The sequence below is a fragment of the Acomys russatus genome, chromosome 23, assembly GCF_903995435.1.
Source record: "Acomys russatus chromosome 23, mAcoRus1.1, whole genome shotgun sequence".
Classification (NCBI taxonomy): domain Eukaryota; kingdom Metazoa; phylum Chordata; class Mammalia; order Rodentia; family Muridae; genus Acomys; species Acomys russatus.
Genome location: NC_067159.1, coordinates 56565632 through 56582377, shown reverse-complemented (window position 1 = coordinate 56582377; position 16746 = coordinate 56565632).

Genomic DNA, 16746 nt, shown 5'->3' with positions numbered 1-16746 from the left:
AAATTGGAAAAAAAAAAACATTTGTGGCATCTAAAGTAGAAATTTTTAATTATTTAAATATTTTTTAATTATAATAAGTAGCTATACACTGGAAACACAAAAATAAAATTCCTCCAATTACTTTCTATAACAAAAATATTACTCAGGGTGTGGTAGTGCACGTCTTCAATCCCAGCACTTTCTCTGGACGTAGAGGCAGGAGGATCTCTGTGAGTTCCAGGCCAGCCTGGTCTACAAATTGAGTCTAGGACAGGCAAGGCTACACAGAGACACTCTGTCTTGAAAAACCAACCAAAACAAACAAACAAAAACCTTATACATTATAAAGTTTTGAAGATGGATGAGATGAGGCCCAAGAATTCTGTACATAAGGGTCAGAGAGGACAGTTGCTTCTCTACCAGAGGACTGAGATTTGGTTCTTACAGCCCATGTGGTGGCTGGCAGTTGAGTGTTATGCCAGTGACAATGTATTAGATGCCTTCTTATGGTCTCCATTGGCACCAAGCATGAATATGGGACACATATACAATCAAAGCACTCACACACGTAAAAAATACAAATAAATACTTAGATAAACAATATGAATTCTGTACTTTCTTGGTTATGTTTGGTGCCACAAAGCTTGCTAAGGTTATTGATGGTATTTCAACTTTTTTTGAGTTGTGAATTTTCACATTGATGTGATAAGAGTTAGCTTTCATTGAAACTTGTTTGACACACTGATTTCCAGGAATGGATCTCCCAAAAGACAGCTTCAACACCACAGGGTAAGCTGAGTCAAGGTGTGGATCAGCTACTGGTTGATCACTAAAGGGACTTTATCTGAGGGGAACTTTCTACGTCGGAACTGATGGTTACCGACACTGGCTTCCACTAAGAGTGGTAAGCTAAGGATCTGGAACTGATTGGTCTTGGAGGCAGAACAGAGCTAGTAGATTTCTGGCAGGGGGCTTTCCACCTGATTGTGGCAAGTGGGGACTACAGAAGATGGTTCTTAACAGGGACTTCTACTGGTGGAAAGAAAATAAGGTGTGAAACAAACCACACACACACACACACACACACACTTACATTTGATGATGAAGTAAGACAGAATCCAGCAGGTATGTTCCAAAAAGCTTCTTCTTCTTCATGGACAGAAAAGAGTATGAACAACTTAACTTTTCTTCCATAGCTTATATATCCCAACAAGATTTTACTCTCCCAGGGGCATGGAGTGTCCTGCTCTCTTTGCCTTTCTCTCTCATCACACAGGGACCGAGACTCTTACTGGGTCACAGAACAAGGAAATTTCATTTCTTTTATTAATCTAGTTTTATACAAATTCATTGATTACCAAGTATCTCACAAGTTCCTGTGCATGGAGGAGCTTCGAACAATCCTCTGTGAAGTGTGGAAGGGCTTGCTCTCACTATGCACCTTTAAGCAAATTAGAAAATATTTGTGTGTATATATTGTGTTTTTACACACAGCCAATACCATGTCTATGGGCCTGTTGTGAGTGCTGTTAGCTGTGCTGCCTTGGTAGGTGTTCAAAGTTTCACATTTTTGTGGTTTTACCTAAGAAAAAGGCACAGCATCGCCCAAGTGTGGTAGGACTTTCTTGTGTAGATTCAACATTCATCATTCAGGCAAGGACACATCTCATCTCCATGTCATCACGTACATACTCTCTGCCAGTAGAGAAGCCCCACCATGCTCACTCAGTTGGGCGAGGGTTTTGTGTTGCACGATTCTTACCTGATCTTGATGAACTTTAACTCATGAAGTCCTCATTTTCTCCTGTAAAGATGGGATAAATATACAACTCCTGGTGCAGAATGAAATGAACTGGCATACATGAGGGGTTTCCTAGACCTTAGTTATGATTTGAGTCATAATTTTATGTATCAAGTCATAAACATTCATTAATGAGTATAATTTTACTACAAAACACATAATTCTAATTCGTTTTTGCCATGTATATATATGGCAAATATATATTTTGCTAAATATATATATATATTTGAGTTTAGAGACCATGTCAGCAAGTTGACTTCCCATTGATATTATGTGGAAGGTCTAGAGACTTGTTTTGACTCCCAGGAGTCTTCACTGAAGTGAAGACGTGGCTTGAGTTTACTCGAACTGGATATGGTTTTATAGACAAGCTAAGGTTTAATATTTTGATTTGTATCTTAGTAAATATATTATGATGAATAATTTCTTTCTCTGTTCTGTTCTTTGAAGATTCTCATATTCTCTCTCTCTCTCTCTCTCTCTCTCTCTCTCTCTCTCTCTCTCTGTCTCTCTCTCTCTCGCGTGTGTGTATTACGATGGATGGATATTTCCTAGTAACATGATTTGCAAAATGAAAACATCTAGACTCACCGAATTAAATTTTATTCACTGTTCATGCTTAGTCAGGCAGGACTGATAGAGCGGAGAAAGTGGTATCTGCTGCTTCTCTCTCCATGCATCCATTTATATTTATTTGTTCCATCTTATTCTATAGGAAACAAAGTCACATTTTCTCAGGCTTCAAACAATAACTTATATTTCCTGTTACTACTTTCTTTATTATTCACTTCCAATGTAATCTCTGGGAACTATTTCACCTCTTTTACAACCCACAAGTGATAACATCTTACTTCTAACATACAGTGCCTGTAATGTTCATATTTCTTCCTGGTAATTATCCACATGTTATGTATAAGGTCCTTTGAATTGTTTCTCACTCTTCTAGTTCCAGCTTGAAGCATGTCTATCCAGTTCTTACATTGTAATTTGAAGTCCTCAGTATCACAAGGTCGGACGAGTATTTTATAGCTTATTGGAAATAAATACCCACTTGTTTGTGATTCATTGTAAAAGCAAGGGCTAAACACAAAGACATGTCTATTATTGTCCTAGCTGGAGGCATGAACGTTACTTTCTTAAAATTCAAATATAGAATCAATGATTCTTGGAAATAATTTTCCACCAGCCAAAGTTGGCCAAAGGATACCAGCTTCAGCACTTTAGTAGTAGATTAGGGGAAATGGAACTATATGGCCCAAGCACAGCTTTACACATGTGACGTAGTCATGCCTGAAGTTTGTTCCGCTCTGGAAACCATTTCTAATGTACTTTAACCCATTATTGAAACACGGGTGCCTTTTCTTACAACATGTTTTTGCCATTATAGCTTCCTCATTTTCCTCAGCCCAGAGAACATTTCATAAGCTATACTTCATCTTTCTCTACCTGTGCTCTTCCACAGCTAGTGAGTTCTCTGAGGAATTCCTTTCCATAGAGACTGAGCAGCAGCCCATCTACAGACTCTTCTTAAGATCCTGTTTTCAAGTAATGATTCGGCTAAACTAGAGATTGGTTCCCTTTCCTGCATCTCTGGCAGCTGGAATAATTCTCCAAAGACTCCTCTTTGGAGTGAACAGATGGTCTGTAGACGCATGCTTTCCTTTTGATTGTACCAGCTTTGAATAATTTAAACTTCCAAATCTCTATAAAACTACTCTATTCCCATATCCCAATACATTCTCCCCTTTTTTTGCCTCAGAAATTCCTTCCCTCTATTTTAACATTTGGCTGAGATTTTGCTGTTAGGTGAGGAGCTTCATTGTCCTGTGTCTCCCTGCTGCTCTTTATTACAATCTTAGATAAGTATGGCTTTAGAAAGCTAAGATGCTTTGGGGAACTCCTTGCTGGTGACTTTCCTGCTTACCATTTGCAAAGCACTTTGTGTATATGCACAGCTCATTAGACAAGTGACACTGTTATCATAGCTCTTGTTGGTCTGCACTCGGCTCTTGCTTTAGAATTACCCTAAAAGGGTTCACAGAATTTTACCGGTGTGTCCTGAAACACTCCAATAACAGGCACAAACTTTGGTGGTTATTCCTCTGTTTGAGAAACAGCCAGTCCCATCTCAATGAAGATTCAGCGCTTTTCCTGGGGGGAAACACAGCAAACAGGTCATATTCAGAGTTATTTTCACAAGATTTGAACTTTTCTTTCCAAATCTGAGTTTTCTCATCTTCAAATTAAGAGGGCTGTCCAACGGTAGTCCAAACATGTCTGTGAGATTCAGTCATGTGATAGTGTGCTTTCATCTGCTTGTACAGAGGCACAAACACTCCACCTTCTACTGAAAACAGGAAGCCCTGACATTTGAGGCACTGAAGCCGTGAGTCAGTTCTAGAGTATCTTCTGTGCTGGGCGCAGCGTTAGTGGCACCTTTTACACCTCACAGATAGGTGGATGAAAGAGTAAAGACGACAGAGGTGTGTGCACCATCAACACTATGATCAAGTAGACGAAGATGGCCATCTCGTCTGAAGAGATGGAGCCAATGTTGTCTACGGTGAGCACTTAGCTTTCAGCAAAGAGACTTCACACTGTCTTATGTTTTAGAAAGACGATATTACCTTTGATCATATTATGAAAGTAAAAGCTGAAGCCACAGAGAGACTGTTTTTAAGTAGGTTCACCCAGTTATGGGAGCCAGGGAAAAGCTCTGAGTATTATGGCACAGGAGTCCATATTTTTTATGAGGGAAGAACAAGATAAATAGTAGATTATTTGGGGAACAACCAGACATATTTCATCTAGGACACTATTATTTTGTATTATATATTTACCAGTTTAAGAAGTAGGATATAAAAGTCATTATTCTTTTGTTGTGTCTGTGTGAAACTTGGAAAGTAGAAACTCAGAGCAAGTGAAAAAAGAATACGAAAACCCACGCATTTGGCAGAATACTTCCTTACAGAATACGATGATGACAATGAAGAACAACGATCTATAACCAATAACTTTGTGAGCATCTATGACTATTGATTTCAACCATTGGTGGATGTGAAGTCATGCACATTCCCTGAAAAGTGCCTCCAGTTTCCCTGGATGTGTGTTTTCTGTGTATTACTTACTTTCAAGTAGTCACACTCTAAGTTCACTCTACATCCCTATGAAGGATAGTTTATCAATGTGACATAAGCTATGTCCATGAGAGAGGAGGGAATCCCATTTGAGGACATACCTCCAGAAGACCAGGCTGCAGAAAAGCCTATGGATCAGGGACAGACGCAGGAGGATCTCTGTGAGTTCGAGGCCAGCCTGTTCTACCAAGTGAGTCCAGGACAGCAAAGGCTACACAGAGGAACTCTGTCTCAGAAAACCAAAAAAAGAAAGAAAAAAGGCCTTTGTAGCATGTTATTAACAAGTAATTTATGTCCCAGATCCCAGCTCGTTGTGGGCAGAGCCATCACTCTGCGAGTGGTGCTGAGCTGTATAAGGAAGCAGACTGAACAAGTTGTGAGGAGAAAGCCAGCTCCTACCTCCAGCTCCTGCCGGAGTTTATGCCCTGACTTCCTTAACGAAAAAGTTATATGATCAAACTCTAGGACGAAATGAAGCTATTGCTCTTGAAATGGCACTTGCCCATGTCTCTTTATATGAGCAACAGCGACTCAGTAAGGCACGCATCTCCATAGCACACAGGATGGAAGCTCATCTCAGTAAGGCATCCATCCCCATAGCACACAGGATGGAAGCACATCACTCGTCTGATTCTCATTCCAAACATTTTCAACATTTGGCCAACTGCCACTTTCTTCTTTCATTTTCAGTTTTCTCAGGAGTTACATATGCACGGATTGTTACAGCTCAGCAGAAAGCAGATTCTAAACACACCATTTAAAGAACTTTCAAGGTGATTTTTGGCCAAGAAGTCCATACTCACTCTTGACTGTATCTTTTTCTTTCCCTTAGCGCCTCTTAAGCCAGTGCTCAAACCTCCGTTAAAGTCTAATGGAGCTATGTTTTAAAGCATCGGTTTTTATGCTTTCAACTCAAAATTAAAAACCCAAGAAACCAAAATGTGAGTTCCAAACAATTTTAAATTGTGTAGCAAATTTTGTCCAGGGGATACTTCATTTTAGAACCTGACAGAGCAGCTGGAGAGAATTGGGAAAGGTTACTGCACATGTATCAGGGTCTGAGTCCAAGGCCCAAGTCAAAAGCTAAGTGCACCATGCATGTGCCCGTAACTCTGCCACTGCTGGGTGCAGGGACAAGCAGCCCATGTCTTGCTGGCTCCCTGCCTACAACCAGGCTCTGTTAGAGGCCCTGTCTCAAAGGAACACAGCAGAGAGTGGTAGACCTGGACACTTGGAGTCTTTAAGTTTGTGTATAGGCGTAACATCTGCACATCATCTGTGCACATAAACACACACACACACACACACACACACACACACACACACACACACACACACACACACATGAACTGATAGAGAAGCACCTAAATAAAATGGAATCTCACAGAGTGCTGTTCTGTCATGTAGGAGCTATGGAGCACTGTTGATGCTGTCTTCAAAGCACACCCCCTGAAGATGGAAAAAAATCTGCTAGTGATTGGGAAAGGCGCAAAGGCTTGTTTCAAGTAGAAGTGAATGCTTTTCTGCCTTGCTTTAAATGTTACAGCCAAAAAGCCAGAGAATTTCACAGACCTGTGATTATATTTTGCTGTTTTCCTCCTCCCTTTCAAACTCGAATTTCAGCTCTATTTTATTTTTCTTCTCCCTGCCCCCACCCCCTCTCTCTTTCTCTCTCTCTCTTGTTCTTTCTTTTTGGTTTTGGCTTCCAACTTGGTTCATTTGCTGTCTCCTTGAAGTCATTATTTTAACCTCAGATTTTTAAGTGCACACATTATGACCACTCACAACTCTAATTATTTTTGTTTTGGATGCAACTTCACTGGTAACAATTTTTAATGTGATTTTTCTACCTTAGGCAAAATGTTCTAATACTTGTTGGAATAACATTTGTGTTGTTCAAAAAGCAAGTAAAATATGTAACTTTTTTTACTTAATTAATTTATTCAGATCACATCTCAATTGTTTTCCCCTCACTTGTATCCACCTGCTCCTCACTCCCTCCCTCTTTCACCCTATTCCCTTGCCCTAGGTCTATGATCTAGGGTGACCTCCTCCCCCACTACGTGGTCATAGGTTTTCTAGCAATTCTCATCTTGGTAACCTGCTTATTCTTTCTTTGAGTGCCACCAGGCCTCCCCACCATGGGGAAATGGTCAAATAGGGGGCACCAGAGTTCATGTGAAAGTCAGTCCCTGCTCTTCCCCCAACTGTGGAAAATGTCCTGTCCATTGGCTAGATCTGAGTAAGGGTTCAACATTTACTGCATGTATTGTCCTTGGTTGGTGCTGTAGTTTGAGCAGAAGCCCCTGGGTCCAGATCTGCCTGTCATGTTGTTCTTCTTGTAGGTTTGTAGGACCCTCGGATCCTTCTATTTCCCTATTCTCCCATGCTTCTCTCACCTAGAGTTCCAGTAGGATGTCCTCACATCTACCACAATCTCCTGGTAAGTGAAGACTTTCATGGGACATCTCTTTTGGGCTATTGTCCAATTATAAGTGAGTATATACCATGTGAGACTTTCTGCTTCTGGCTTAACTCACTCAGTATGATCATTTCTAGTTCCATCCATTTGTCCACAAATTTCTGGATTTCCTTGTTTTTAATAGCTGAGTAGTATTCCATAGTATAAATATACCACAGTTTTTTTTTGTTTGTTTTTGTTTTTTTTTTTTATCCATTCTTGGACTGAGAGACATTTAGTTTGTTATCAGGTTCTGGCTATTATGAATAAAGCTGCTGTGAACATGGTTGAGCATATGTCCCTGTTGTATGCTGGAGCATCTTCTGGGTATATTCCAAGGAATAGAATAGCTGGGTCTTGAGGTAGCCCTATTCCCATTTTTCTGAGATAGCACCAGATAGAGTTCCAAAGTGGCTGCGCTAGACTGCATTCCCATCAGCAATGAAGGAGTGTTCCCTTTCTAAATATCCTCGCCAGCATGTGCTGTCACTTGAGTTTTTGATCTTAGCCATTCTGATGGGTGTAAGATGGAATCTTGGAGTTGTTTTGATTTACATTTCTCTGATGACTAAGGACGTTGAGCATTTCTTTAAGTGTTTCTCGGCCATTCGATATTCCTCTGTTGAGAATTCTTTGTTTAGTTCCGAGCCACATTTCTCAATTGGGTTATTTGGTTTGGTGATGTTTAATTTCTTGTGTTCTTTATATATTTTGGATATTAGACCTTTGTCAGATGTAGAGTTGGTGAAGTGTTAATGCCCGGCTGGTGCTCTGGAGAGGGTCCAGGGTAGTTTCTCTGGGGTTGGATTGCGGATGCCCTTCTAGTTTACTTTATCACTTGGGTGACCAGAGCTGATGGCTCAGGCAACTGATCAGGATTGAAAGAAGAAAAAGGAAAGAAAAGGAAAAAGAGCCCAAGGTTTCTTCTCTAGGGACTGGCTGTACTGCGGCTGAGGAGAACTTAAACTGACCACCTTTTTTTCCTATGGCTGAGGCTGTAAAAGCAGCTTCTGGCTAGAAACTGCACGGGGATCACAAAAGGAGGCTCTTTGATCTGTAGACAGGCCTCTTTGCGGAGATCTCCAATAAGTTGGTGTAAACTTAGACTTACCAGCCATAGAAGGGTGATGCCCCTGAGTCTGCTAACTTATTTGCTAATCTATAGAGAAATAAGAAGTAAGAGAGAGAGATAGAAAATAAACCACTCACACACATACGTTCAAGAGAAGAGGACCAGGAGAAAAGGTGGATGAAGTCAGACGTTTTAACTTCAACTGAAGTTAAGCTGCTCAATCTTTTCTCCTCTGTTCCCCCTCATTTTCTCCTCTGTTCTCTTTCATTTTCTCCTCTGTTCTCCTTCATTTTCTCCTTTGGTTCCCCTTCACTTCTCTCTTGTTCTCCTTCCTTTTCTCCTTTTCTTCTTTTTTCCTTCTCACATTTATTGTAGCCCATATTTATACTTCTGAGAAAAGGGAATTACCTCATAGAAGAGTACAATTAATCACAAAAGCAGGTGAATTCTAAAATACAACAGGCTACATGCTTTAAATCTAAACATTTCTTATCTATGTATCCATTATGTAAGTTCATGGTGAGTTCAAAATGATGAAGGTTGGCAGGGTCTAAGGTTAACAGGGTCTGAAACTTACAAGAGTATACAACCTATCAGTTAGGATGGACCTGACTATACATTGTCCAGCTATCTCTTAGTTCACATGAGCTCAGGACAATAATTTTGTCTGTCTTTCATTCTAAGAAACAGAGTAAATTCAGACATCTCTATGTAACTTCATTCCACATAGGTTCACATGGAGTTTAAACAAATTTGGCTATATTTATGGTCAAATACCAGGATTCGTGGTGCCATCTGCGGTGGAGGCTTATCTGAAGCCACAAATCTGCTGGTAGGCTATCCTAAGTGAGGCATCTGGAGGTCCACAAAGGTATTTACTGCAGCCATAAACCAACTTTAACTTTTAAAACTATTTGAGCCAAATCAGGAATTCCATAATCAGGGATTAATTCATTTGGATAACAAAAAGTACATCTTCAATATGATCCTCTAGGAAGTTTGCTCAGTCAGAGCTGGTCAGTACCCAGAAGCTAACAATTCACACCAATGCCAGATGTATTTATTTTTGGTTTTTTGAGACAGGGTTTCTCTGTGTAATCTTGGCTATCCTGGACTTGCTTTGTAGACCGGGATGGCCATGAATGTAGTCCTGGCTGTCCTGAACTCACTTTGTAGACCAAGCCGGCCTTAGACTCACAGTGATTCACCTGCCTCTGCCTCCCTGGGTGCTGGGATTAAAGGCATGCGCCACCATGCCCGGCTCTAATGCCAGATTTCAGAGAGATGCAGTAGTGCACAATTGACAGGGTAGTCAGAGGTTGGAAGCAGTTCTGGGGTACATCACAATACAGACCTTGCAAATATTGGATCACCTCCAGAGATCTCTCATGCTTCCTGGACTTTCCCAAATCAATGACTCCTGACAGCATGTCAGAGGCTGGAAGCAGTTTTGGGGTACATCGTGGTATAAGACCTTGCAAACACCAGATCACCTCCTAGACAGCCCACATGCCTGGTGAGCTCCCTGAACAGGGCGGCTCTTGGCAGTGAAGATCTTTTTCCAGTATGTAGGCTGTCACTTTGTTCTGTTGACAGTGTCTTCTGACTTACAGAAGCATCTCAGCCTTATAAAGTCCCATTTATTAATTGTTTATCTTAAGGCCTGGGCTGTTGGTGTTCTGTTCAGGAAGTTGTCTCTTTTACCAATGTGTTCCAGGCTCTTCCTCAGTCTTTCTTCTCATTGATTCAGTGTCTCTGGTTTTATGTTGAGGTCTTTAATCCACTTGGACTTGAGTTTTGGGCATGGTGATAAATATGGGTCTAATTGCATTTTTTCTATATGTAGACATCCAGTTAGATCAGCACCATTTGTTGAAGATGCTATCCTTTTTCCATTGAATAGAGAGAGACCAAGGATACAATGTACATACCTAAACAGAATAAAGGCTATATACAACAAACCAATAGCCAACATCAAATTAAATGGAGAGATACTCAAGGTAATTCCTTTAAAATCAGGAACCAGGCAAGGCTGCCCACTTTCTCCATATCTCTTCAATATATATTCTTGACGTTCTAGCCAAAGCAATAAGACAACAAAAGGAGATCAAGTGAATCCAAATGGGAAAGGAGGAAGTCAAATATCCCTATTTGTAGATGATATGATAGTATACACAAGTCACCCCCAAAATTCTACCAGAGAATTCCTACAGCTGATGAACACCTTTAGCAAATTGGCTGGATATAAAATTAACTCGAAAAAGTCAGTAGCCTTCCTATATACAAATGACAATCATGCAGAGGAAGAAATTAGGGAAACTACACCCTTCACAATAGCCACCAACAGTGATGTGACTGTTAAGCAATGTTTTACCCCATCACGTATGCACAGCTGGTAGTGACATTTATAGATGCATTTTATCTGTGTTTTGAGTGACAATAGACACAGGTAGACTGAGGCACAGACAAGGGCATCCGCTCATCAGGAAGTGCCAAGAAGAGATGATGGAAGTGCTTGTCGGGTAAAATTCATATATCTGCTCTACTTAGACAAGGTTTCTCTGAACACTTGGAAGGGGCCACCAGATTGGTGGAGCAGTGACAGAAATGCTGTAGCAGAGTCCCAGCTGATAAGATCTCCTATGTTCATGGATCGGACAAATCAACATAGTAAAAATGGTCATCTTACCAAAAGCAGTCTACAGATTCAATGAAATTCCCATCAAAATACCCATACAATTGTTTACAGACCTTGAAAGATCAATTCTCAACTTCATATGGAAAAACTGAAAACCTAGAATAGCTAAAAAGCCAATCCTGTACAATAAAAGATCTTCTGGAGGAATCTCCATCCCTGATCTCTAGCTGTACTATAGAGTAACAGTAATGAAAACAGCATGGTATTGGCATAGATGTGGGCTGGTTGGTCAATGGAATAGAATTGAAGACCCAGAAATAAACCCACACACCTATGGACACTTGATTTTTTGAGAAAGAAGCCAAAACCATACAATGGAAAAATGATAGCATCTTCAACAAATGGTGCTGGTCTAACTGGATGGCTACATGTAGAAAAATGAAAATAGAGCCATATCTATCACCATGCACAAAAATGAAGTCCGAATGCATTAAAGACCTCAACATAAAATCAGTCACAGTAAATCTGTTAGAAAAAAAGAGACCTCCTAATGCTTCCATGTCTCAGCCACATTGGCTTGACACCGGGGAGTAGAGGCAGGAAAGGCATGTGGGGCAACCCTGGGCAGTTTGAATGGGCCACATGAAGGTCACAGAAGATTATGTTTTTAAACTTCTGTGTTTTTAAATAGTATGGCAACTGTGTTAAATCTAGATGTTTTATTTTCTGAAAGGAAGTTTTATTGTCACATAGATACAGCATTTGTTCAGAGACTGTTTGTTACTGCTTTTCTGCTTTGACTTCAGAGTGGTTTATCCTAGGCAGAGATGGCGTTGCTTGTCTATGCCTTGGATTGTTTAGGGTTTTCATAGATTTCTAACTACTACTCTAGGGTCTAAAGAGGCACAGAAAGATTTCATCCAAAAGATAACATTATCCCTGTGCCTTATAGAAAGTGGGACAATGGAGCCGAGTGTGACAGAACTCATGCTGCAGGTGACAGGCGACTTGTCCTGTAGTTGCTAGATCCTTCCCTTCCTTTCTTGTTCGCTCTTCAGCTAACACTTCATTGTGCTCTAAGCCACTTGATATTCTGTCTTCTTGCCCAATATATCAATTGCTAAGATGTGCACCTTAAAAATATAAGTGGAAGAAATTGCTGAATTTGAAAGTACCATTTCCGAACCTGGTTCTTAACTATGATGTACGGCCCGAGGAAGCATTCTGATTGGACTCGCTTTAACTTTGCCAGATTTACTGTCACATATTTATTATAGGTGACCTGGACACACCAATTCATAGAGCAGCCCCAGTTCTATATAAAAATACCCAGAAATAGCCCCAGATGTGCTCAGATGCCCTACAGCGCCATGGATCCCAAAGAAAAAATGCTGGGTAAGACGAAACCACTAAATCATATTTCTTTCTTCCTTGTAGATCTATAATGTGCATGTTTTGATTAGATATTCTTTTACCCTGAAAGTTGAGTTGGCAGACCAACCTCATGTGAATGGCAGGCTCAGCTAGTGCCACCAGGTCTTCTTTTTTTTTTTACTGGAAACTGACTTCAGATTGTGATATTTTCAACTCTTGCAAAACCTTTTTGATAAAATCAAGGTATCAGACTGCAATTGTCTCCTTTTTACATTCCCCCACTGTAGTCTGTTGACCTTTTCAGTATTCGAAGCAAGATTTCCAATGGGCTGCCCACTCCTTTCTCCTCCTATTAAAATGTCCAGTGACTTGTTGCTGTGGCTGAGATGACTGGCCAACTGAGATGGAGAATTTTAAAAAGGTCAGCATGGTTCAGCACACCATGTATTTCTTCGGGTTGATAAAGTGTTTTTAATATGCACTTAACCACTTTTTAAAAAAAAATGAACAACAAGCCAATGATTCTAAAACACAACATATCCTGCCACTGCCCTTCTTAAAGCTGAATCTAACTTGTTTTTGTGAACCTTGTTTGTGCTCCTACACAGAGAACTGAAGTGTATGTAGCCACGTCAAAGTGGTAAAGTCTCAAACATTTTGACAGCTCTTTATAATCTTCAGGAGCACCAGGGACATGAGCACCTCTGAGTCCACTCAACTACAACAAATTTAAGGACAAAAACACAACACTCATTCAAATAAAAGGCAATGTGTTTTCTGCTTCTCCACTGATGTTGAGCGAATTTTCTTTTAGCATGTCATCTGCATCAGTGATATGGTTATGCAGGGACACCCACTTTGCATTGATATAACAGCTACAGGAAGCAAATTTAAGGATGCTCTGGCAAAGGCAGGGAAGTAAACATGTTTCAGAGGTGCATGAGCATCCACAGTCTTTTTGCGTCAGGTCTAAACTTCAAATTCCTTGTACATTCAAAGCCAAACACATTAGCACACAAGATAGCTTAACCACAGGGTTTGTATCATGCACTATCTGTGGTATATGTAAATGGCACAAATCCTTGGATATAACAGCCATGCAAACCTGTTATCCTCTCCATTTTATTTGGTACCAGGGGACATAGCTGTTGCCTAGATTCTCGAGCACACAGACATTGAATTGCAGAAGGATGGGAATTGGATACAAGTGTATAGTTTTTGCGTGCAGATGGTAGAGTTTCTTCACTGGTGACATGGAGATTAGAAGGAATGGTAAGCAAATGTATTGCCAACAGAAAACTACATCAGCACATTCCAAATGAAGTAAAATAAAATAATATGTATTTTGATACTTAGAATTTCAGTAAGAAAATTGTTTTCACTATGAGGGAATACATTAGAATCCTTACACTGGAATTTCAGAAAAATGAATATTTATTTTCAAACTCAAGAGTTCAAAATCACAGTCACAAAACCAGACTTTATATTTTGAGTATGTGTTTATAAGATGTGTGTGTGTGTTTGTGTGTGTGTGTGTGTGTGTGTTTATGGAAGACTATCTCTATAAAATTCTGTTAATAATAGCTGCTACATGGAACAGAACTGTTGATAATTGCATTGAATTAATGACCTTATTTTTCTAATTAATACTTCAAATTATCTTGAGACATATTAAAGCCTACTTCTTCAAATATCAACTGTGAAGTCTGGATGTGGCCTTGGACATTGTATCTACATGTCATCACTTTATTACTTTGTGTGACTTATGAGGATTACATTCAGTTCTATTACAAATTTTTGAATTCTTTTGTGTCATTCATTTGTTGTAATGCAAGCAAGGCAACCTCCCACCTAAAACGACAGGCAAAACATTATTTACTCAGAAAGTTACATAAGGAAGACGAAGATAGGTCAGGGGTTGATTTCACACAAAGCAAAATGAAGTGGGAAAACTACAGGAAGATTAGAATGATATTACAAGACTTTTGGAGATAATTTAAACTTAAATCTGTACGAAGCAGAAAAGCAGCAGTTGGGATCAGCGTAGGGAGCATGCACATCACAGACACCCCTTCACAAACAAAGGCGAAACATTACAGAGTCGTGCGTGTTGCACTGCCCACTTCGTTTTTCACGTGAATGTCCAGTCGATGCATCATCTTTGCTGAAACACTAGTTTGTGCCCAGCTATGGGTTTTTGTTTTCGTTGGTCTTTCACTTTGTCCTCCATCCTTATGTGTCGGCTATCATTTCTCGATATTACACAGCTTTATTTTGGTAGGCCTGTAGTGTGCTGAAGTGAACCAGCGTAAAGACACCAACTCTGCTTGTCTGTGCACATGTTGTGTTAACTATCGCCGACTCTTAACATTCCATGCGCATTGTCATCGGTTTGCTTTACTTGGGTATTTGTACCACGTTGGAGTTTAAAATTAAACGGGGGAAAATGACGTCAGCATAATTTTTTTTCAAATTATGATGGTGGAGTGTGCGTTATTATTTTGGTTCTTTCTTGATTTATATTTTATCAATTTTGTAGTTTTCCCTAAGTATCTTTTATGCGTTTGATGTTTAATGAAATCATGCTCCATTTCAATTACACAGCTAGCCACATCAAATATTTGCTCCTCGAACAAATAACAAACAGTCAAGAAAAGGTTTGCAGAACTTGCTTTTTAGGTACACTCTAATGATAAGATGTTTATGTTCTTTTGTGTATTTTGATAGGCAATTACATATGATTACAATACATGCACATTTCACACATAGCTTATTAGCATCTTAACAAAGGCAAAGAGGGTGCTGAAACATAATGCAATATGTTTCCACCTTCTATTTCTCCATTGCTAGCATCCATACTTTTGACTGCAATTTTCATGATTTTCTTGCTTTTAATAGCTGAGTAGTATTCCAGTGTGTAAATGAACCATTGTTTTCTTAACCAGTCATCTGTTGAGGAACATCTAGTTTGTTTCTAAAATTTGCCTATTGTGAATAGAAGTGCTGTGAGCTCAGTTGAGCAAATGTCTTTGTTGCATGGAGGAGCATCTTTTGGATATATGCCCAGGAGAGGTATAGCTGGGTCTTGAGGTACAGCTATTCCCAATTTTCTAAGAAAGCACCAGATTCATTTCCAAAGTGGTTGTACACATTTGTATTCCCACCAGCAATGGAGGAGTGTTTCTCTTTCTCCACATCCTCGTCAGCATGTGCTGTCACTTGAGTTTTTTATCTTAGCCATTCTGATAGGTGTAAGATGGAATCTCAGAGTTGTTTTGATTTGCATTTCCCTGATGACTAAGGACATTGAACATGTCTTTAAGTGATTCTCATCCATTTGAGATTCCTCTGTTGAGAGTCCTGTTAACTCTATACCCCATTTTTAATTGGATTATTTTGTGTTGGTGTTTAATTTTTTGAATTCTTTATTTATTTTGAATATCAGCCAGATGTAGGATTGGTGAACCAGATATCATCAGATGTAGGATTGGAGAAAGATCATCCTGAGTGAGATAACTCAGACCCAGAAAGACTCACACATGGTGTGTACTCATGTATAAGTAGATTTTAGCCATATAGTACAAAATAAACATACTACAGTGCACAGAGCCAAAGAAGATATGTAACAAGGAGGACCCAAGGGAGGATGATTGAATCTCACTCAGAAGGGGAAATAGAATAAAGAACATAAGTGGTTGAAGAGAAGGAACAAGGTAGGGGAAGGTCTGCAGAGAGAAGCTGTGGAGGAATATCTAACACAAGATGGAGACCTAGGGCAGGGTAGGCTTCTGGGAGGACATGGGGGCAACTCTAGCTGAGACTTCTAGTAGGAGATGTCATGGATGCTGAGGAGGACACCTTCAAACTAGACAGGACTCCTAGGGGAGGAAGGAGAACACCAACCCACCCATGAAAACTTCAACCCAAAAATGTACCCTGCCTACAAAATGTACAAGGATAAAGATAGAGCAGAGATTGAACCCCACACCATGGAAGAGAACCAACCCATGGAACTACTAATGGTACTCTGCTATGCTGGCAGATGGGAACCTAGCATAGCTCTCTTCTGAGAGACTATGCCCAGCAGCAGATCCAAACAGATGAGGAGAATCACAGCCAAACACTGGGCAAAAATACAGGGAGTCTTGTGGAAAAATGAGGGAGGTAGGGGTTGTCGATAGAACGACTTGGAGGTGACAGAAGCGCCACAAGAAGACCAACAGAGCCAACTAACCAGGGCCCAGAGGGGCTTGTGAAGACTGAAGCACCAGCTGAGGGCCATGC